Here is a 25,150-nt window from a genome sequence, read left to right on the forward strand (position 1 = left end):
TTGATTCAAAGAAATCAGAAAAGAGAGAAAGAATGGGAATTGTGTCTATTTTTTTTCTGAGTGTAAGAAAAATAAAAAAGAGGGATAATTTAGGAAGAAATGGTGAAGTGTAGATAGATAACTCCAAAAGTGTAATCCTGAAAACCCTAAATTTAGTTACTGACTAATCCTGACAGCACTAAGTCTGAATAGGAGCTTCAGCGATAATTTCACTTATCTTTTATTGGCAAGAACACACATCTAACACAGATTTTTATCTTCTTGGAATATCTCGAAAAGACTGGAAAATTTTAATGCAAATCAAAGCTTATATTACGTACAGTCCTCATCAAGTCGTGGCTGCTTGTTCTGGATTCATTATAACCATTAATTGCTCATCTTGTGATTGTCCTTTTAGATTTATTAAATACATGAACAGGAGTAAGTTGTACCAATATAGCTGCAAAATTAAGAAAAAGGAAAAAGGATTTTATGAAGAATGAATTAACCCCCATCGTTCATTAACTCATTTTACATTTTAGGAGACAAAAGCAATACCAGTCCCATATGTTGCAGTCATATAAAGCTTATGGAGGGTTGTTCACATCAAAGATTTGGTAAGTTTTCATAGTTCCAGAATAGCTCCCAACTTAGCAAGCAGAGTGCTCTGCTTGGGAAGGGTTGTATGGGTTTTAACCAAAACAAAGTTTTGATCTCAGTATAGAAAAGGAAGGAGCTCCCCTTATTTCTAAAATGACATATGATATCCCTTTGCTTAATCCATGAATGACAGCATAGGAGATGGAAGCAAGAGGTTTAGGGCTCTTTGAGTTGAGGCAGGAACTGGATGGTAAGAAAGAAATAATGCACCAAATCAGAATAAATAAGAGAATAAAGATATTATTACTTTTTTTCTTTTAGTTAATGCTTTTTTAACTGGTTATTGGGATACTATTTTAGGATCCCTGTTTCTGTATATGTATAGAAAGCCTGAATGCCTAACGTGAGGTTTTAGGGTGCTTAATGCTTCCATAGAAATGTTGCAAAAATTCATCTTCATGGTGCCTAAATTGTTTTCTGGACCTAGCTGCAAGAGGTTGTATAGTAAAAAACACTTATTTCCCTGATGTGCTGCCTTTCTTAATTGAGATAAGGAAATAAGTGCTTCCAGGAAGTGGGATGCAGCAAGCCTAAATTAAATTTGTCATTTACTTTTAGTGTTATGTTAAAAGCTTATATTGACCTTCTCTACAAGGACTGATATTTAAAGGGAAAACTAAACAGTTAATAGCATTACTAAATTATCTAATATGGAGAGGTAATGGTTTGTATTATCTGCAATCTTGATTACAGGAAAAGTTCTATCATTTTGTATCTCTTTAGAATAAGAAGCAAAGTCCATTTTTTCTCCTCCATATTTTTCTGCTTAATGAGAGGTGATTTTTTTTTCGTGAAAATTGTTGATAGTCCTTTCTATACCTGTCAACATTGATCAGAATTATTTAACCCTTGTATCAGCAGTTTCAAATGAGGTCAGTACCCTACTGTGTTTCTCCATTATACATGCAATTGTGAAGAGAAAATACCTGATAGAGAATTTAGATTTCCAGGTAAAGTTATAACAGTATTTGATAGAATTTATTTGTAGGTATTAGTCTGAACCTGAGAATTCATGTGGTGTTGGCCTATTAAGTTTGTGTCAGAATCAGTATTTCACCCAGATCCCCTCAGTTTGAGTGTATTACCTTTACTGCAATATTTTTTGCTCTCTTACTTAAAATATATGTGTGTATGCACACATGTGTACACACACAGACATGCACAGACATGTTCGCATTTGAAAAACAATGTAATTACCAAGACATTTGATAATAAAGGCAAAAATAATTCATACCACTGTATAGTTTTTGGACAAGAGACGGATGTGAAGAAAACAGATGTAACAGAACCTGACTCAGGCTCATTCCCTGCAGTGTGTAACTATTTCATGACTCCTGTTAAAAATCACATGCCTACTTGGTAGTTGTCGTAGCTATGCAAGAGTACAGCCACTGGTTTGTGTAGCACAGAATCTTTCCTGAATTGTGGAAGGGATCAGAATCAGAAAACACATCAACTTTTGAATTCACAGCTCAAAAGTTACAACTATTGAGACTGACTTGTTTTGGTCTTCTTTTCAAAAAACAAAGAATTAGGGTTTTTTGGTTGATTTGTAAGAATTTATTTTCCATCTGCTGTTCATTTACTTTCAAAGTCTGTTCTCCTACCTAGCTTAGATAAATGGCCCGCTACAAATAATTGATATTTTGTTAGGCAAGCATAAATAAAGAGGGGCCTTTGGTGGTCTAGTGGTTAGGGTGCAGGACTCTCACCGCTGCGACCTGGGTTCGATTCCCAGCCCCCCGGGCAGATGGAGCTCGTCAGCCCTGTAAGGCAATCCATCTAAGAGAAGGTCACTCTAAACAAACCTACGTCCTGGGGACCTCACTGCCACTGTCCAAGCTTGCTCGGCCCCGGCAGATGAACCTCAGGATTAAAGGGTGGGCTCAGTTCAGCGCACGCTGGGTCTCACCTAAAAAATCCACTGCGCAGGCTCGAAAGGTTAATGACCTTTCCCAAATCTTCGCTCGCAAAGACTGGCCATTACTTTACTTATGAATAAAGAAATCTGTTCTTTAAGAACCTTTATATCAAAATCATCCATAAAAAAGCCTACATTTAATACCTGTGTGCTTTTAACTTATTGCTTATTTCAGGACAGTTTCATGTCAGAGAAAGCAACCAGTAACACATTAAAATGTGTATAGGATTGTGTATAATGCTTAGATTTAACAATGTGCTAGTTACATTCCTGTAAAACTTTAAGACTATAAAATAGTTTTTAAGTTCTTGATATTCAGTCTGCTGGTGCATATAAATTCTTTCAGTTTTTGGCAAATGTGGTTTGTTCTTTCTGACAAATGTGATGTAAATAGTTGTCAAGAGGGTAAGTAGTTTTTGTGTCCTGCTGCAATCACTGTAGATAGAACCTTCTCTACTATCAATTACTGAATATTTTGTGGAGCTCTCCTGTACTTTTTAATACCTTTTCAAAGGCACAGTTAGCAAATCAGATTCTTCTTTCCTCCAACCTGTTTATTAGTGATCTAAGTAAGCTGAAAAATTGTGGCATCTCCATGAATATTCTCGATTATGTTTTTCCAGTGGTCAGATCACAATTGACTATGTATGTGCATTAGTTGTTTGCCCTACAGGGTTTAGAGACCTGGAGGAGCAATAGCAGCCATTCTACTAGATGTAGGAAAAGTGAACCAACTCTAAACTTTTTCTCTTTCTGTTTTATGTTGGTGGAATAGGGTGTGATATGTTGCTTCTGTTCCAAAACCTATGTGGAATTTGTGCTCGTAACTCTGTCAGCCACAACTATAGTCAATAGTGGTTTGATGTGAGCTGGATAGAGGGAAAGAGAAATGCTAGGAAACTGCAAGCGTTCTCCTCTTTGCAGTAAAAAGAGGCCCAAACTCTCCTAGTATACAAAAATTGCCATGGACTCCACTTACAATAGTTCCTAAAGTCCATAGAAGTCTGAATTTTGGGCATTGTCTTACATTATTGCAGATGTGGTCAGGCATTGGTGTTAATATTTTAGATGTCTGTGAAGAGTAATTTGAACAAAATTAAAAAAAACAACTGCTTTGACTGCGTGATCTGGGTACATTTGAATAAAGATAGTCTAATCTTGCAGTCTAGTTATAGCACAAAAATCTTAGTATCTGTGCAGGACTAAAAATGCTATTTTTCAGATATCAAAGTAAAGCTTGAGGCTAGAAACCTCTGGCTTATTTCCAATTTCCATCTATATGCCTTCCTGACTCTTACAGTAAGAAACACTATATTCCACCATCCCTGTGGCTCTCTTGTAATTTATTTACCTGGGGAAGATCTGCTTTTAGATGCAGCATCTGGTTTTCAATGATTTCCTGCTCTTAGCCAGCCGAATTGACTGAACTAGAAGGAGGTCAAGTCTGTTGCCTGAGGTCACATATTGAATGAATGCCTGAGCTTGGATTTAAAGTGAGAACTGGAGTATTCCCTCTTGTTTCTTTTCTGCTTGCAGTATATACTTATTTTAAAATGTCAGGTGTATTTGGGAATAATCAATCTCTATTATACGTAAGCAGAAAATTCTAATGCTTAACCTGGTCCTTGCCAAGCACATACATAGTTCTTGCAAACATATTTGGCAAAGCAGGTAGGAAGCAAGAAAACAGTAGAGTATTTTACAGTTAAAAATTTAAACATATATAAAGCATTGAAAAAATACCGTAAACTGGTAAATAACGAGACACTTTTTAAACATCAGATAATGATTTTTGTTAATGGCAAACTTAGCATGATGTTACTTCCTTTAACGGCACTCAAGTGATAACAAAATTTGTTCTTTATTCTTCCTCTGAATAATAAATTGTATTGTGCAACCTTTATAGGAATCTGGATTAAAGGACCTTGGAGCTCTGTATAGCATTTTCCTGATATTCTGCTTGCATATTTCTTTTTTTTTTAAAAATTAACCTTTATGTAACTTGTATATAAAGAACTGGAGAAATTCAGTCTTTACATCATTGTATTGCAAAACTTCAGTTGTGATTAAGGGTGTGGAAAAATGAGTTTGTAGTTTAGAGAATCACAGAACATGCTGAGTTGGAAGGCACTCACAAGGATCATCGAATCCAACCCTTAGCCCTGCACAGGACCATCCCCAAGAGTCACACTATGTGACCAAGAGCATTGTGGAAACACTTCTTGAACTCTGCCAGACTTGGTGCTGTGACCACTTCCCTGGGGAGCCTGTTCCAGCACTCAACCACCGTCTGGGTAAAGAATCTTTTTCCAATATCCAACCTAAACCTCCCCAACACATCTTCAGGTCGCTCACAGGTCCTGTCACTGGTCACCACAGAGAAGAGATCAACGCCTGCACCTCCTCTTTCCCTCACGAGGAAGTTGTAGACTACGATGAGGGGTCTCCCCTCAGTCTCCTCTTCTCCAGGCTGAACAGAACAACTGACCTCAGCCGCTTCTTGTACGGTTTCCCCTCAAGGCCCTCTTTGCCCTAATTTGGACACTTTCTAATGGCTTTATATCTTTCCTATATTGTGGTGCCCAAAACTGCTACAATATTTGAGGCAAGGCCACCCCAGTGCAGAACAGAGCAGGACAATCTCCTCCCTTAACTGTCCGGCAATGCTTTGCCTGATGCCCCTCAGGATGCGGTTGACCCTCCTGGCTGCCAGGGCACTGCTGACTCATATTCAACTTGACATCGACCAGGACCCCCAGGTCCCTTTCCATGGCACTGTTTTCCATCATCTCATTCCCCAGTCTGTATGTACATTCAGGGTTGCCCCATCCCAGGTGCAGAATCTGGCACTTTCCCTTGTTGAACTTCATATGGTTGGTGATTGCCCAGTCCTCCAATCTGTTGAGGTCTCTCTGCAGGGCCTCCCTGCCTTCGAGGGAGTCAACAGCTCCTCCCAGTTTTGTGTCACCTACAAACTTAGTATCCCTTCCAGTCCTGTGTTTTGAATTTTTCTAGTTGAAAAAGTGCTGCTACAGTCCTGTGCAATTATAACTGCAGTTTCTAGATGGAAACTGGTCATCTGAAAAAGGACTCCCTTTACTGGCTACTTTAAAGTTGGATAGTCATAAAGCACCTAGGAGAGTAGTTGAAATGACAATCCAGTATAAATGGAGTAGGAATAATTATCCTCCCAGCTCTTGAAATGAACCTCGCAGTCAGTTAGCTATAACAGTTATCCATAACAGAACTTTAAACAGCTCCTGAGAATGTTAAGAAGTCCTCTCCCATCATGCAGAGGTTGAAAGAGGAAAGAAGCTGTGTCAGTCAGGCAGAGAGACACAGTTGAATGAAAAATATCAGAAAGCCTTGACAGGAATTATTTTGACCTCTGACACTTTTTTATTTCCTTTACTTTCTGACTTTATTTCTGGAGACAATGAAAGGGATCCTTAGAAGAAACGTACAAGAAGTTTTTTTGTCCTTTTCTTGGCTGTGGAAACAGCGTCATGTTAGGAGTCCTGTAAATCCAGAAATAGGCTGGAATGACCTAGGAAAGACTGCATATTATTGAAATCAGGAGAGAGATTTTTTTAAAAACATGCTGTCTTATTTATGGAGTTTGGTAGGAAAACAAAATTGTTCCTCTTTTGGGGCTTCTTATTTTCTCCACAAAGTGTCCCCAGGAAGGATAAGAGTGCTCTCCTTTATGGTAGTGGCCCAGAAGCATGTGAGTAGAGAGGAATTTGGAATAAAAACGCGTTGAATTCAGAGACTGTTCAGGCCACCTTTTATTTTGTCCTATGACATACATGGAGGAAGGCTGTAAGTTTTTCCTGCTGCACTTATGTGGTGAGCCCACAGTCAGATTATGTTTTTGCTGTGGTTCTGCTGAAGGACTGCAGCATGAAATAGGCTGTTGCAGTCAGTAGCTAATTCCCTTGAATGGATTTAAAATTCAAAAAATGATGAGTTTGAAAAAGTTACAGCCAAGGTATTGATGGAACAGTTAAAGTAGTTAGGAATAGACTTCTAAAATTCTGTGTTATAGAGGGAAAACCTTTTCTTCTTGGCCTCAGTATTGTTTAGAAGACGTTTTTCTGTGACACATCAAGAATTTATGGAATCTTTTCACTTAATTTCAAAGAGGCTTCCTTATTATCTCTTTACTGAAGATGCTTGAATTTATAGGAGGGCATTTAGTGAACGAGAGCTAGTGCTTAAGTAGAAAATATTCAGCTTGGCAGAGCTAAAGAACTTATCATGTCATTCATAAGAGGAATACAGGTTTTCCCTGTGTCTTCATCTGGACAACTTGTTAAAATTTACATCCTCTAGACATCATCTTGTTTCAGCTCTGCTATCCATCAAAAACAGGAGATACTTAGTTCCACCTTTTGTATGAATGAGGCTGGCAGTGAGATACGCATAAAAAAATCAAGGAGCAGAACAAATAAATGATTGCTGTTAGTTTAAAATGACAGTCAAGTTACAAAAGAAAGACATTATTCAGGTGCTTCAAACATATTTTGAAGAAGATATTTTAAGTGTAAATGAACGTTGCAGTATTTGAGGTTACAATTAACAGCCTATTGCAAAACATTTTCTGCCTATATACTGGCACGACCAACAAATAATCTGCAAAATGGTATTGACTTAAACTATGAGTCGACTTGGACTCCTTTAAAAATTAAACTTTCAGTAAATACGCTATATACATTTAAATACTTTATTTTTCCTTATGCAAAATAGTCTTTATTGGCATTTATTTTGCAAGCTCCTTTTGAGGGTGTATTTTGCAATTGCTGCTTTTTTAACATTGCTGCAAGTTTTAGACTTCATACAACAAGCTCTCTATACAAAGTTTACTTAAAAAGAAGTCTCTCCCTTTGCTACTTCAAATGCACAAAACCCATAAGCTGTGTATATGCTTTGGAGGAATGCCAGGAGTGGTTGGATATACCTACTTGCAGTGAAGGTGTGCTTTATGAGTGATGCTTACATGGGGGTACCAAGCTTTTGCTGGGCAGTGATGTACTTCTTAAATGAAGTACAGGGGAAAACAGTGCAGGCTGAAAAATGGACTTGAAAAATAGGAGAAAGATTAGTTAGCTTTCTGTTATCATGGCTACAACAACAGCAGGTATCAATAATTTATTTTTTATGTTGGTGAAAAATAGTTTGTAACTTCAAGCATAACCAAGCCCTAATGAACCCCCCAGACCTTCTCTTTTCTTAGAGCTATGATCTGTCCTGAAGTAGTCATAGCTCAGCTGAAAACCTTTTATGGTGTTTGTTATGAAGTGTAAGTGGTCCTAGAAATGCCTAATGCTGCTTTCCTCTGAAGAGCCAGAGGAAAGCTTCTGGATCGTTTCCTGCAGTGCATTGTTGCTTTGGTGGATTTCCATCTGTTTGTTAATCAGCACATGGCACCATCTGAAACATGTCTTTTGTCATAAAATGCACAGTTGTGAGTAACAGCTCTGCACTGAAGGATTAAAAATATTTCACTGTCCTGCATAATATTAGTAAATAGAAGGTTTATATGTTTTCTTTCCATTGTCTGCTTTTTGAAACTTTATTCTTATCTCTCTATCTTCTCACTGTGTAATTAAACTTCTTAGATGTAGTAATCCCTACTAGTACCTTTTTCCTTCTTTACTCTCTCACACTCTGCTTTGAGAGCTGGTTTCACTGTCATTTTTTTGCAGCACACTAGATATTGTACTGCTGTGCTTTGAATAGCCAGAAATTATTGTTTCTGCAAGCTATTAAAAGGCCAAACTTTTACTCCAAGCTCTCTATGTATATGTGGCTTGAATGAAGCAAATTGCTTTATGAAATAATTTATTTCTCCAACAATTAGTAATTAATATTAATAATTATTATTAATTATTTATATGGCTTCAGCAGGTGGACGTAAGGACTCATTGTTTGATACACATAGAGCTAAAGAAAAGGTGATTAATGTTTAGGATCCCCATGATATCTGTCTTCAAGATATGCATTCTTATCCTAGCTTCTAATTCTGTCAAATTCTGCATTTGTTTTCTCTTTTATAAAGCATTATTTTGGAAATGGGTCCCCTATACATAGGCTAGCAGTATCAGATATACTCCATTGTGCTTTTTTTTTTTCCTAGTTACTTGAAACCACTCATTATATTTAAATTTCCATCAATTCAAAATTTCCTCTTTCCCTTGAGCACACTTTTTTCATATTTTTCATTCAAAGCACTATTAATATTTTCTGATTATTCAGCAGAAAACTAAAAATGTCTCTTGAGCTACTCAACCTGATTTAATTGGTTTTGGTGTATGGCAAGCTAAATTCAGATCTCCATTTATCAAACCCCAAGTCTCTCCTCCCCTCTAAAACTGAGCCGTGCTCAGGTGAAAAAGAAATCATGAGACGAAAAGTCTATCTGAGACTGTGCATAAAAAATTTGTAAAATTCACAAGGTCACTGCAGTGCGGAAATTAAAAGCAAGTTAGTTTCTTGTATCTCTCCTTCCCCTCCCCCTCTCCTCCCCCTCCTTCATGCTTCTTTAAGCCCCTAGACTCTTATTTCTGACAGCTTTCCAGGTTTCTCTGAATTGGTTTGAAGTCGTGTTTTTACTTTGTTCTTTGTTTCTTGGTTTTTTATTTGCATTGGCACAAAGAAAAAAGGGTGGGGGAGTGCATGAGAATATAAAATATTCTTTTCTTGTGTATCAAAGACAAGCAGTGTATTCAAAGGGTCAAAGTTCCTTTTTTTCGTGAAGAATTTCAATTCCTAGGCCCCTTGAGGTGTATGTGCAGCTGAGTATCACCTTAAAAACTTTGTTTTCTGTTGAAATTTAACATGCTTTCCCACAGTTACCTTCCAACATCCCCTCTCTTCCCTCCAACCCCTCTAAATTCAACCTGCTAAGCTTTTCTTAGTACAGACTTGTCAAACTTCAGGAGAATATACATGCATACAGAACTTGAAAATAAATACAACAAAACTTGAAAATTAATATGCAGATACCTGAAAGAAATTAATTTTTCATTTCATGTTGTTTACATGCTTACGTAAAAGATCTGGCATGCATCGTTGTCCTGATCTTGGCTAAATATCAGTTGCGTAATGGTTCACAGTTTCAGAACTTGGACATTTTTATTTCAATTCTGTGTTGTTACCATCCCATGTGCCACAGGGTCTCTTGGTTTATTTTTCTAAAACTGGATAGAAGAGGAAAAAGGCCCTCAGTTCAAAGGCTGAGAGAACTGGGATTGTTCAGCCTGGAGAAGAGAAGGCTTCAGAGTGACCTAATTACGGCCTTCCTGTGCCTATGGGAAGCCTACAAGAAAGATGGAGGGAGACTATTTACAAGGGCATGTAGTGACAGGACAAGGGGGAATGGATTCAAACTGAAAGAGAGTTGGTTTAGATTAGATATTAGAAGAAATTCTTGAGTGTGGGGGTGGTGCGGCGCTGGAACAGGCTGTCCAGAGGAGTTGTGGCTGTCTCATCCCTGGAAATGTTAAGGTCAGATTGGATGGAGCTCTGAGAAACCTGGTCCAGTGAAAGGTGCCCCTGACAATGGCAGAGGTTGGAACTAGATGATCTTTAAAGTCTCTTCCAGCTGAAGGCATTCTATGATTCCATGATAAAGTGGAATCTGTGGTCTTCTCAGTTGTATTACTGTGTAGGTCACCATTAAAATGGGGTAAAGTGTGGGTAAGCCTTTTAGTCATATGCAGTTATATGAAGTATAGAGGTGTCTGTTAAGGATGCTGATTGCCACTATGGCTTCACCAAAAATAAACATTTTCAATTTTTGATATTTTTTTTTTGTGAGTAAATTAATATTTGGAAAGTATGCAGTTTATTTTGGGGTGTGGGGGTGTTGGCTAAACTGCTACATTGAAAGTTTGTAAGATCAAAAATGCTAACATGAGCAATGGAGAAGTCAAATGAACTGCTAACAGGCAAAGTCCGAAAGGAAGAAATAAATGAGAAACAATCTTTCTAGTAAAAACTCATGAGCAAAACCCCTGGAATGGGTTGGGCGAATATTTCCAGTTTCCACTTACAATATACCATTCGTTCAGAGATGAGACTGTGGTGTACGTTTCTATCTGAAAATTTCAGGCTTGGCTGCTGTATATGCAGTGAAGAGTTTGAGGGAAGGAAGGAGGAGACACATGAGCAGCACTCCACATTTAAGCAATCTACCTTGTGAATAAAGTTTAGTTACAGCAAAGACACAGCAGGACAAAAAAATTAAAAAATCCTTGCAGCACCTGTATATACAATATGAGGAAGATAGAAAATCTTTGTATGGTGGTTGCTAGAAGGGAGTAGAAACATCTAAAGTCAATCAAATGGCTGCTGATAAAGCAAGAGAGTTAATGCCTCAGCTAAGTGGCTTTAAGACTACTGAGTAAACCTGGACTGAAATGATCCTTTGTATAATTAGAGAGGCTGCACTGAAGTTGAGCAAAAAGTGAATCAGGCCCTGAGCCTGCAAATCAACATGCTGGTCAGATTTTTGGGAGATCATGGAAAATAACTGAAATAATTACTGGGTTAATAATTACTGGACCTGTCAAGGTAAATCTTAAGAACTTCATTTCATTAAGCCCATTTGTAGGAAGATTTTGGTGTGGAAACACTGTCTTAAACTTAGTTACATAAGCCAGACATTTGTCCCAATAACTGGTGTTTCATCTGGGGACAAGGAGAAGAGGGGGTTTGACTCAAGGTTATAATTTATGGTTATGGTTCCTGTGCGTGGTAGAAGCAGTATTTACGGTAACTTGAGGACACTGATAGGGAGAAATAGCTGTACCAAGCTATGCTTTGTCAGCAGCTTTGAAAATGCCAGAAACACCGAAATTGCACCTATTTACCTTTTAGGTACCTAAGCATGGCATATAAAACTATCAAATCACACACATGTGCTTTGTAAAGCAATTCTCAGTATTCCTGTATAGGTCAGAGGCCTTCCTGAACACTATGTCTTATACAGAAAGCCCTTATATGTCATTTGAAGACCTATCAATTTGAATATCTGTGGCAATGCTGGCTGGGGCTGGTGGTGGTGGGGGAGTTCAGTAAAATGTGGAGTTAAGTCATCAAGTTATTGTCATAACTCCTAAGACAGTAAAATTTACAAGTCCTAATTCCTAAGATAGTAAAAGAACAAAAAGGAGAACAACATTACTAGACTTCTGTTCACATCAGAATAGAAAGCTTAATTAACTGAATGTTTTATGTCATTTGCAAACACCATCATACAGACTTGTGCTCTATTGTGCATCTGTTTTGTCAGTGCCAAGGGAATACTCAGGGTTCAGCTGATCTCCATCTTTGGTCTTATGCAGCAATCTTCTATGTTACTTTTAATTAATAATAAAGGCAATCATTACAGAGTTCTTTCATCTTAAATTCTTTGACTTGCAGGCTAAGACATCCTGATTGACATCTCTACCACTCTGCCTCTCTACTCTCTTTCCAGGCAGTGGGGAGGAGAGCCACTTGCCAATGCCTGGAGCAGAGCGGACGGGAGAGGCTGAATTGCCAGGGTCTGTTCGCTGCTCTGCTGCTGACTCCTGCTTTTGGGTACTTGATCTCCAAAGTGGTCCCAGTCCACAGCCCCATTTGGATCTATAAACAAAATAATAAAAAAACCTGATATGCTGTTAGAAAAGTTCATTTTTGTAGGGAGAGCCAATTCTTGCTGCCTACAGCCTAGATATTGACTTTAAATACAGCCTCAAGCAAGAGAAATACTGTGCTGTCATAAATAGCTGCAGGAAGCACTGACCCCAAAACATACCTTCACAACACAATCCTTCCCCTGCTTACTTTCTACCCTGGAGACCAGTACCTCAGTGTTGGCTTATACCAGCAAAAATTACTGCTTTCTATTGCTTTGTTTTCAGCTATTTTGTTCCTTTAAGTGAAGGTGACACCTGTTCCATGCCCCTCACTTCTTACTTTGCAAAACAAACATGTACATGCAATGTTGTGCTGATGATCCTGGGCTATTTCATTACTGCTTATACACAGAGGCTGTGACAGCTGCAGTGCTGGAGTTAGGAGCTTTTACAGTAAAATTCTTCACATAAAGAGCCAAGTCAATGAGAGCAGAAAGAGCTGGATTTGTTTAAATTATCTCAAGGAAGCTTACCCAGTCAGTGGCAACACCACCTTGGCTTTGTCTGTAATCTAATGCTTGCATTGATACTGAATTAACAGTATTAATTTTCTTACTGCAGACAAGGTCATAGTGATCAAGTGACTTAAATAGGTTTATAATCCTGGGTACACTGACTCTTCACGCTTAATTTTTATTCTAGGCAGTTTCTTCTAGACATCAAATACTCATGAAAAATCAATAGTCAAATTCTCCCTGTAAATGATTTGAGATTTTTAGGAATATAGATGAATCTGTTTGGTGTATTTTTAAGAAATTTGCTAAAAAAGTTACTGGGACATCAATTACTTCCCAGTTCACCACTTCTTGCATCAACTATTAGTATAGCCGTGGTTGAGGACAACATTTTAGTTTTAGGACCCAATAAAAATTTTAAAGAGTGAAAGAACTACTAAAAAATGTGGGAGATACTAGCAGTGCAAAATCTTCACTAGCAATGTGAAATAAAGTTATATCTCTATTAATACAGAAACTCACCGTACTTGAGTGGACCTGCCATACTTGCTTACTTGTTGGGCCCATCGGTTGTTGAGAATGCCTACTAAAAGTGTCTGCAGCACAAATGGCTTGCATATATGGTTCCTTTCATGAACTTTTCCCTTTGAGTAATACTGATTAGAGACCTCATTCTACTAATTAAATCAGGCTTAAATATTTAAATTTATTTTCTTTTGCAGATAATCCAAACTATCCAGGTATTCATTTAGTATGTGTGTTTTTACCTATAACTTAATTACAGGCAAAAATTTATGTTCTGAAAAGTTAGAAAAGGATGCAGTTCTTCCTGAAATGTCCAAATCTTTTTCATATATTGTTTTACATGACACATGAGCAATCTATCACAGGCCAAAATGAGGGCTATGTAAACTTGTTTCTGATGCTGTATGTGTACAGATAAAACTACATCCTCATTTAACTTCTTGTAGCTGGTTTGTCTGCCCCCACTTAAAGTATTTTTTAGGATAAAAATCTCTTACTTTTCTAAGTATCTGAGAAGGTTAAGATAGTTTTATAATAGGCTTATCTAAATAAGCTGTGAGCATGTTGGTGGAAGACAAGGAAGGAAGTGCATAAGAATATGTGAGTGACTAGCAGAAAAGAACCTTCCCATCCATTTAAGTGAACTGATTGTCACTGCATTTCTTCCTCACTCTCTATTCATCATCTACAAAAAAAAGGGAAAAGGGAAGAGCTAATGAAAAAAAAAGGCAGGAAAGAGTTAAAACACTGTTTTTGCTGTGCTGTAATTGGTTGTTTCATCTTTTATGGCTAACTTTTTATCACTGTGGTAGAAACATGAAGGTGGTTGCAAAGAAGAAACTGTTATTTCTGCATGGAAAAGGCACAAGAGTTCTAGACCAAGAGGGTAAATAAAGAATGGACATCATTAAATATATTGGCACAATGGAGAGTGCAATGGGAGAGAGCAAATACGCCGAATTACTGAAAGACTTGGAAACAAGAGAATGACTTTTGAATGTTATATGCCTGGAAAAGGGGAGTGATGATGTAAACACAAATGGAGTTGAACTTAAAACAGTTGGGACTGGGAAAATAGCACTGTGGAAACTGCAGTTTGAACTCTACAGAGATAAGTTAAAAGAGAGTCAGAGTTCTATACAGAAAGTTTTGAAAGTAAAAATGTGAATTTTAGATACATACTAAACACTTGGGTGGTCATGTTCTGGCTGCCTGAGGGGAGTGGGTCTGGGATGTCAAAGCTGCTTGCACTCAGGTGGCAGGAAGGTCAATGACATTATCAGAAATCAGAGAGTATATAAAGTAGATGGCGTGTAAGAGGAAATATAAGTGCTTCTTATAAGACCAGACTTGATATATTGAGAGGTGCCAACAAGACTGTGTTTGTGAGACAGCTGAAATGCAAAATAGGAGAATTTAGAAAAGTAATTCTTCAAGTGGCCAACTATGAGGAATGCAGGAAGATAAGTATGAGGTGCCTTAGAGTAACATTTTGTGGTACCGTTTGAAGTCACACCTTCAGTCTTTGGGTTTTTCATCTCTGTCCAAGAGTCAAAATATTCTCATGATGATGTCTCCATAGCCAAAACTAGTCACTGGACTAAATATGCATGAAAATCAAAGAATTTGCAGGTACTGTACACTCAGTATTGTGTAAACCATAAGGCTAATAATAAAAGGTACATATTAGGACTGTTTTCCCCATTTATGTCACAAGCCTGAGAAACCTCAAAACTGCTTCCAAAAACCCACAGGGCTTAACATTGCTGTGGTGTTCAAAGAAAAAGATGCTTTGAAGAAATCACATAATTCACCAAGATTTTGTGTCTTGAATCTTGTTGAAATTAGTTAAATTCTAAATCTTCATTAATTGCTGTAGTATAGAGTGTGGTTTCTTTTTCTGAGGTTACTGACATGTATTCCCTAGTAGTACATATTTTGTTTGCAATCGTTAAACTTCATTAGTTTGTCACAGATTTTGCCATTATACTGCAATACTCTGTCTACCTCTGTTCATAAAATGCATGAACCATTTGCTTATTCTTCTAAATGGTGGCGAATAGGGAAGTTAAATGAGCTAACATATTCAACTTTAGTTAGGCCACTGAACTTCAAAAAGAGCCTCAACTAGTCTCAGTTGACTTGTTAGCTTAGACAAGGATTCAGTCATTAACTTCATGAAAAATAATAATCTAAAGGCACAGAGGTGTGGGGGTTTTGTGTTTGTTTTTTGTTTGTTTGGTTGGTTTGGTTTGGGTTTTGTTTTTTTTTCTTATGTTCTTAGTGCTAGTATTATAGTATCTAAGATGCTATGGATTCATACAACATGTTCCTGTTATGCTTGAAACTGTAAGTCTACTGATGGTCACTGCAGGTTGTTTCGTGAAGTGTAACCCAATGCTGTAGAAGGAGTCCACCCTAATAGAAAAGTGGTGGTCCTCGAGGTGGAAAAATGGGTGAGCTGTATTCTTTAGATCCTATTTCTGACCTTCTGGGCTAATTGCAGATGATGAGAATTGAAGTAGTGTTACAGTGTTTTTCAGTACAGCTTCTGTAAATTAATCTGGTGCTCAAAACTAAAGCACTTGTCCTGGTAAGCCACACTTTTCAAAATAGCATTTTGAAGCTGTTTTTGATGATTTTGCCTGGAGTGGAAGCAGAGATGTGTGCTGGTTTTGGCTGGAGTAGAGTTAATATTCTTTGCAGTGGCTGTGTTTTCGATTTGTACTGAACACAGGGTTGATAATATAGAGATGTTTTCGTGGTTGCTGCCCAGGGCTGACATGGAGCAAAGGCCTCTTCCCAATCTCACTGGTGGGGGTGTGAGTGAGTGGCTGTGTGATACTTGTTTGCTGTCTGGGGTTGAATTACAGTAGGTGACAAACACCACACACCTTGGAAGCAAATTCACTGTGTAATATCTGGCATAATGAATACAAGAACCTAGCTAAAAAGAACTTCACATTTTAAAGAAAAATATTTTTCCAAAATAAAATTTAACAATTCTTCCAAGCATGAGGAAACAACCAAGGAGTTAAAATCTGCAGCATAATCTTTCTCCCCTCTAAATTCTGCCCATCTTCCCAAAGTACAGTGCAAAACATTGATAGCTTAAAAATTGACTTGTGTCCTAAAGAGAAACTGGGATGGAAGAGCACAATAATAGAGGGAAGAAAGTAGTGCCCCAGGTTTTATGAAGAACAACATGAAACTCCTGACAGTAAAGCTAAGAACTGGAAAAATTTTTTGAAGCAGAGGAAGTACCAGAGAGGAGATATGAAAAAGGTGGGGAATGCAGGTAGCAACTTTAGTTTGTATACCACCCAAATTGATACTTTCTTTGGATGCCTACTATTTTTTTTTTTCTTGGGCAAAAATAAGGTGGTGCAAGTCAGGCTTTTTCGCATAGTAAAGGTCAGAAAAGATATATCAAATGTCATTCAGGATCCTCACTTGTCTTAAACCCAATTTTCATTGTTATCTTCTTCCAAAAGGTTTCCATGAACTTAACTGTTTTTTCAACATCTTCAAAATATATTGAGTGGTGCTTTAATATGTAAAATTTAGGATGAAGGAATGAATAATTGCAGTGTAATAAATCTAGTTTTGTAAGTTCAAGCTTCGAGGATTTTATACATGCCAGTTGCTGTACTAGTACTAACTTTCAAAATAACTGTCATGTTATTTTAATTATCTCTCGGGTATCCTAGTGACAAAATCACTATCGTGGATGAAAAAAAGCTCACCAGAGGTATTTAATATTTCTGTATTTATATGAGGTCTCCAGAGTTTTTCAGAGAGATGGATGTATGAGAAAGAAGAGGGAGACTCTTCATGAAAAACACTATGTTGTCATTATCTGTGAAACTGACTGATCAAGTCTAGTCTCTGAAAATAGTGGGGTTTTATGTGTGGTGGTTTTTGTTTGTTTGTTTGTTGGTTTTGTGTTTTTTGTAAATGTTTCCTATGATTTCTAAATTTTCTTAAAGATGTTATAATTGTCCAAAATATCCCATAGCTAAGTAGTGCTGAATGTTTGCCTTGAAGCTGGAACAGAATATTTTCTATAGCCAAACCTCTTAAGAATGACAGAAAATATGTGGTAATTATATTCTAAAGATTGTATACTAAACTCAAACTTTGTCTCAGGCAATGCTAAGATCTGTCTGTGTGTTATAAAGTGTTATCTAGCTTATTGGTTTTAATTATTTCTGCAGCATGTGAATACAGAGTGTAATTAGATATCAGTCACATAATTTTTCAATTGTTATTAAAAGAATATGTGTGAATGTGTTTGGTAATTCTGTAGTGTTTAATATCCAGATTTCATACTGTCATGGGAAGCGTCATGCTTTTGCTTCATAACCAGACAGCGTATGTTTTCAATAAAAACTTATTTAGGAAAGTACAACACATTCATCCTTGATATTTAAGCAAATTCACATTGCAGAATGATTAATTGCATTCAGCCTTTTCATCCACTTCTAATTTTTCAGGGGGCATAATTGGATGCAAATTGGCCAGTGTTAATCATTAGATACCACTAATTAAAAACAGAAGCTGTAGGTAATGGTATGATTATTGGTAGAAATAAATGAAGCAGATCAGGTAGTACTTTTCTTCAGGGACTCATGACTTGTGCCTGAGCCTCATTAAATTCCAACATGTGAAGGTGCCCTGCTGGTAGAGGCTGCAGGAGAGCTGTATTTATAAATAACTTAAAAGTAACATAGGAGGGCAGTATCTGAAAAAGGAGGTGTGGAATATTCCTGTGGCTCAAGGACTTAGCAGTTTAATAAATAGGAACTTTAAAAAAGCAATTTAATTAGGTGGAAACTAGTTTTGCATAACAAAAAGCCAGTTGAAAGAGAAACTAAGGGCATTTATTTTCTGATAGCATTTTTGAAGCATATTGAAATGCCATATTCTGAAAATTCCATGGGTATTTTTTGAAACAATTTCATACTTTGTCTTTTAAAACAAAATACTAGGAGGCTTGCTGAAAAAAATGTGATCATTCATTCAAATTGATCACAGTGTTTTGTGCAGACATTCAAAGAAGGTAATTTCCTCATGAAAAATCATCTGACTTAGTTTTTAAATTACTTTTAAAATACACTGACAGCCAATGAACCCTTTAGTCCAGTGATTTCTTTTTTTCCATCATAATAACCAAAGTTCATTAGGAATAAATATGAGTAAATAACTCCTTTTAGGAGTTTATTTATCACATACAGTGATGGAAAACACCACTTATATGATTCAAAATACTGAAGCCAAATAAAACATAGTAATAGCTGGTACTGCACGCTGTTCAGTCTTTTGGACAAAATTAGTGAATTGGGTTTTTTTGTGGGGGAAAGAAAGCCATGAATTAAAACATTTAAATTTTGACTATTCCTTCCAATTCCCCACTAATGGAATGTTCACCTGTGATGTAGGCAGTGACAAGGAGCTAGGATCCCTGTTTTCTGGATCATGCATGACTTCTGCCTACCAGCTTTGCTCTGGCAATGCTACTCCAGATGAGGGAAGGGATAAGCATGACCTGACCATGGTCTTTTCCATCTGACAGCTGGAGTGAAGGACCTGCACAGCTGGCAGAGCCTGAGCTCTTTGGAGGCAGAGACTGATGAAGAGACTGTAGCAACCAGAACTCAGACCTAAGCTTACTGCTGTGCATACCACAATTTAACACATATGTACCCCATTTAATCTTTTTGATAATGGTTGCTATTTTATATACTTAGAATTGCAACTACTACTGTGGTATCAACATATTATCACCACTTATCCCTAAACATAAATGATGGCTTCAGCATAAAAATTATACTGAAATTAGATATTTTAAATTTGATTGTTACAGTTTTAATGTCATATTGTTTATTGCATACAGTGAGTTTGATATCTACAGAAATAACTTTTTTTTCAGGGCCCCATTCTTGGATCTAAAAGAAGTAATTAATATTGCAGGATGCTCATCAGATCTGAATAAATACTGAGTTAGTGCCAGCTGTACCTAAAAAGATGCACAAAAGAAGATAAATGTAAGTAGTTCCCAGGACTATTATTAAACCAGAAAAGGATACTTTTACACTGCATAACTGCTGGATTCGCAAAATAGAGGCCATCAGAAATACAACTCTCTGCATACCACTATGTCTGTTCTCAAAACAGTGGGATTGTTTCAAAGGAAATTCCAATTAAGCTTGTTAGAATAATCTTGCTTCTAACACATGAAGATGTTCTGAAAAGTATGTGCTCAATGGGGCATTAATAGAATAATTGCAAAGTATATATGAATAGGTGTATCAAATGAGTGAGGGATAAGATACTTGCCTACTGCAATATTACAAATAAAGTACTCATTTCAAATTGCACCTTCCATCTGAATATTTCATGGTTACAGCATTATTTATTGGTGCTTACCTTGAGAATGGTCTAGGAGTTACCACGAATCATAAGTAAGCACAAACCAAGAGTATAATTGTGAGGGGCTGTGTATAGGTAAGGTTTTAGCTGCATGGGGAGGGTATTCTGTTTTGATCTCAGCTCTATGCAAGAGATGGACTGATTAAGGAAAGCTGAGAAGAAAAGAGGATTAAGAATAAGCAGAGATTGGGAAAAATATCACTGGCCTCAAAAGACTTAAAAAAGAAGAGGGAACAGGTGAAGGTCTTTAAGTCTTCAGGTGCTTACAGGGTTGTGGCAAAGAAACAGTAGATGATATATGCACCATGAATTAGGAAACTGGTGAAGTAGTGGGTTTTCACTTCACAAGGATTAGATGATAGAAAACCCCTTTATCAAAGGAAGAGGTTAAATAGACTGTTCTCCTGCACCAGGGATCTTCGGGAGAAGGTTGCATCTTTAAGGGATGACACGTATAATCAAGTCTGTCTTAAGGCAAGGGACTAGATTAGGTCAGACTGTGATAGTGTGGCTATTAATAGACTTTATGACATCAGGAAATAGTTCAGAAAAATGACTGTACAACACAGAATATGTATAGAACATCTTAAATATGGCAACACAAATACACCTCTATTAACTAGGAAATTTAAAAATGGGGAAAGCCAAAAGTCATCAACATTCAGAATTTAGTTCAGTAATAATTCAGATGTAATAAGAGAACAGTGTCCACCTGCCAATAAAAAAAAGCCAGTCCTTGGAATAGATAAATATTATTTCTAATTTGATTTTTGGAAATCTACTTCAGACTTTTAAATAACTTCTCTATAAATACATACATTATTAATTAACATATAGAGTATATAATTTTTACAAGTATGCTAACATTCTAACGCTCTGCACGGAGTGACCAACCAATATGCCCCTAATTTACATTTAGTAATATTTCCTGTTCATTCTTTCTATATAAATGCAAATAAGTGTACTGGTGTGGATGTTGCACTTGGGGATATGGGCTAGTGGTGAAACGTGGTGGTGCTGGGTTAATGGTTAGACTTGGTAATCTTAGAGGTCTTTTCCAAACTTAATGATTCTATGATTCCATGATAGTTAATCTTGCAAATGTATGAGCTACAAGGGGATTTTAATTGATTCCCACTACTGGGATATTTAACTAACACTTCTTTATACTAAATACACTACAATTTCAGAGCCTCATACTGTCGAAGTATCTTGGGGGTCCAGGCTATGGCTGTAAGCTTGTGGCAGCGTGGGGTGTACGAATGGGGGCTTGTGTGAGATGGTGGTCTACCACCCCAATAAAAGCTGTTTCTGCTGCCTGAGCTTGCCACTTCCGGGGGTGTGTAGAAAGGTGTGTGTTAGGGAAGAGTGGCATCTTGTTAGTGTGCACTCTGCCTCCCTGTATTGGCCAGACTACATGGAAGGATGTCTGCCAGAGTTACCATTTTCGAAACACAGGCATGATGTGTTTGGTTCGTTTGTGTCAAACTGTGGGAGGCACCTTGCTGGCAGATACCTCTGTTACTTATCCAGAGGTACTCTTGGCAGCTTCTGCTTTGTGTATTGCAGTTGCCTTTAGATGCTGTGGAATGAAGAACTGACAAATACTTCTAACCAGACTGTGTGTGCTGTCTCATGTCAAAAAACATCTGACCCAGGCACAAACAAATTTTCCTTTCCCTGACTCCACGAGTAGAAAGGAAATTGACTTCAGCTTTTGCTCTGAGAGGAGTCCCAGCAATCAGGAGTGTGGTAGTAGTCCAGAGGATGGGTCCTCTGCCTACCTTAGCTTCTTGCAGTGGCATTGGCACAGAATCCATGAGGAGAAGGAGGCTGTGCTCTCATTCCAGGGTTGACCACTACAAGGGTCTATTCCCCATGTTTAACCATTCAAGACAACTATGCCAAGTGGCACTGGCATGACAGTATCTGCTCTAAACAATAATGGACACACCTTCCAACATTTTTTACCATCTCTCAGTACAGAGCAAGTGCCAGTGCAGATGCTGTGCAAACAGCTGTGATTTGATGTTCTTCTTTGCACTAGGCTCCACCCAGCTATCCTTCACCCATACCGCTGTGTAAATGAGCAAATTGGAGATCTATTAGCCTGCCATAGTGAAAGGACATGTTAGAGCAATTAAAAACGTGTATAGCCTGATCTGACCATGAGGCCTGCTAGTAGATTTTGCCTCTTTGTTCTTCCCAGCAAGTCTGTCAGTTAAACCCTGCCCATAGACAGACTTCTCTGTTCATGAAGAAAGACAGTTTTCAGTTTAATTTTAATTCCGAGTAAAGACAGTAAGTAAAAATGCACTGTTGAAGTAAATACTGATCAGTTCTTCAACATATAAACTCAATACTGTCAATGCAATGAAATGTTTTTGGTGTAAACAAAAGTGTTAGTTTGTTTTATGTCTGCATGGTCAGTGCAACAGCTGTCACTTTGCAGGCGACAGTCTAAAGCTAAACAGGCTAATGAGTCAATCCATCATCGATGGAAAGGCTTCCATTGGTTTAGTGAATAGCTTCATCAGCTGTCCTTGTAGCAAATGTTCTGCACATTCAGAAAAGCAAAATAATGAGCACTGATAGCACTTCTTTGAACACATCTGGGCTGTTCCCATTGTGCAAAAAACTTATCAAGTGGGGAAATAAAATTTAGAATGCCTCTGAAACACTGCCAGTCTGCATGTATCGATCTGGGAAAAGCTTTTTTTTAGTGTTCGATTCTTAGAGAAGTCTAAAAAAAAAAAAGTCAAGTAGTAATTCCTTTTATTGTGAGATCATCAAAAAGGTGGACAGTCATGTGTTTGGTTTTCCAGGCAGAAACATACGTAAATTCCATGCTGACTGTATGGCAAATTCATAAATCTATTTTACCTGCATTTGCTCTGGATTATATTGCTGTGCTGAATACAAGCCCTATAAAATGCTTTTGACTGTCGCTCAAGACGTATTTCAGGTCTCTGTTGCTTCTATGACATATGACTGTCTCTAATAATAACAACAGAAAGGAATTAATTAATACTTATTTTTGTGCTAGTAATTTTATATTGTTTTTCTGTAACTGTGAAGAGCGCTATTCTGGGTTTTATGGGTGATTAGTATTCACTAAAGTTTATTTGTAGGTGGTTTTCTAGAATGGACTGCCAATTTCATGTGAGCTATGCCTTTACACTGAGTAAGATAGCATTCTCTTTCTCAGCTTGTCAGGAAGGTCAGCAACTTGTATGATCTCGCATGCTCAACGTCTCTGAATTTTTCTGTAGAAAACTGCAGTGGCAGTGTTGGTGTCATGAAACATTTAACACCACTTGGGTGTGATGCATGCCTTTATGCACCTAGTCATTCTTTCTTACGAATCATGAGGATGTGTTACAAGTGGCGTTATCATAAAGGACCTACCTTGTCTTACTGTGACTTAAGAGTTGACTCATGTTGTAGGTTCAGTGGCAGGTGTGATTGAATTCTTCATGCACTTAACAGAGTCTTTATTTTCATTTTGGGAATTGTTAAAAGAAGAATTCAGTTTTTTGAACTCATATCATTAGTGCTTCAATCACAGAATTTCAGACTTGTTCAGCTACAAGAGGGGACAGAAAGATGGTGCCAGTGTTTTATGCCAACAAAAATGTTTTCTTCTTCTCCTTTGTCCTCCCACTTCCATCAGTACTTTTCTTTATCACAGACTGAACCGAAGGGCTTTTTCTGACATTGAAATGGCTCAGGTCAAAGGACAGTGCAGGAGCAAAAGAGCTGTGGAAAAACACTAAAGCCCTGAAGTGACCAGAAGTTGAGATCCTCGTGTGTAAATCCTGCAGGTCCCACTTTCAGCTGGCTCTCTACATTATTCCTCTCTCCACCTAAACCAAGGAGAAGGAGAAAGAAGCAAGTAGGGTTCTTTCCCACAAAATTCTTGTTTTTAACATATTAGTAGTTGTACAAGATGACTAGGGAATGTAAGTGTTGATGGAATTAAACCTGAAAGCATGTATTAAAAAAGGAACAAATGTGGAGCAAGAGAATGCAAGTGTCAAAATACATCTTCAAGTAAATGCATCTAGCATTTCAATATTAATAGTCCACCAGGTAATTTGAACTGACTCAAAATGAGAGATTACTGATGATTAGGTTAAAATCATGTTAAGTTTAGAGGCTTGGATCTTTTGATAATTTTTTTTTCTGCAAATGATAATCTCAATATTGCTCGATCTATAGCCCTTCCAATTGCTTTTGAAGTGCGAATAGTGGTGATTTCTTTGCTTTATCCACAGTAATTAAAAAAGGGCTTGTTTGCCCTTCTGTAAGTATATCCCCTATTTTATCTTCCAGTAAATCTGTTTTACTGCAATAGCCTTGTAATTGGGAATTTGTGCTTATCTATCCCATGCCCTTCTTTCTTCTTCTTTGAAGATTGTAGTGTTTCATGTTTGAGACTGTTTCAGTACATTGAAGTTTGTATCTATGGATAAAGATGGGTCTGAATTTTCCAGCTTTAAAAAAGGAGCATTTTGAACTACAGTGAACACTCAAAACATTAAACTTACATCATTATTAAATACTCAATATATGCAGTCTTAATCAGCAGAAAGTGGATACCCCAGGTGTCCTGTTCTGATTTCCAGTAAATTGCTGTTTAAGCTCCAGTAGATTTCATACTTTAGACAGATATGATACTGAATAAAATATTTCATAAGATTAAGTGAATTTATTTCATTTACTTTTGTTTATTTCTTTAAACAAAACTCCCTTTCTTTTAGATGTCAGCAAAATTAAGTTAGCTGTATCTAATTTCAGACATGAACCAGCATGACCTATTTTCCATACAAATTTAATCCAGTGTAGTGTATATTATCCATGACTCAGAATAGCATAACAAAAAAAGCCATCAAAGATTTCCATTATGAATAAAATAGCTGCTAGATAAGATAAATATTCAAGACAGATGATAGCGGAAATTAAAATTTTATAATTGGCCTTCTACAATTAAATTCTAAATTGAGAAAGAGTTTCTTCCTGTTCTATCTATTCTTCATAGATACCATTTATTACATCTTTGTGTAACTTGTAGAGGGGAAAATTCATTAAAAGTATTGGTTTTTAAAAGGATTATTATGATGCAAATTGCCTCTTGTAAGTGTGCAGTGCACGATGCTGCTAAGAAAGAAGTTGATTAGAGGAAGAATGGACAGTACAGTGGATGACGAATGGGAGAAGATGCATTTTACTTGTAAAGAATGCTAGTTGTAAACTGGCTACATGTTGGTGATCTCATTTATTTTTAAGTAAAGACAATCAGCAACTCTGATAAAAAAAAATCACTGTTCATGACAGCAAGCTCTTTTGCTGAATCCTTTCTTGTAGGGAGCATAGATTAATTAGTCATACCAAATAAACATTACATGACATGTCCTGTGTAGTCAAAAAGTTCCTTTGCTCTTTGAATGTTTAAAAAGGAAACACAGAGGGAAACAAAAGCTCATGTTCGA

The sequence above is a fragment of the Lepidothrix coronata genome, unplaced genomic scaffold (assembly GCF_001604755.1).
Source record: "Lepidothrix coronata isolate B3197 unplaced genomic scaffold, Lepidothrix_coronata-1.0 Scaffold56, whole genome shotgun sequence".
Classification (NCBI taxonomy): Eukaryota; Metazoa; Chordata; class Aves; order Passeriformes; family Pipridae; genus Lepidothrix; species Lepidothrix coronata.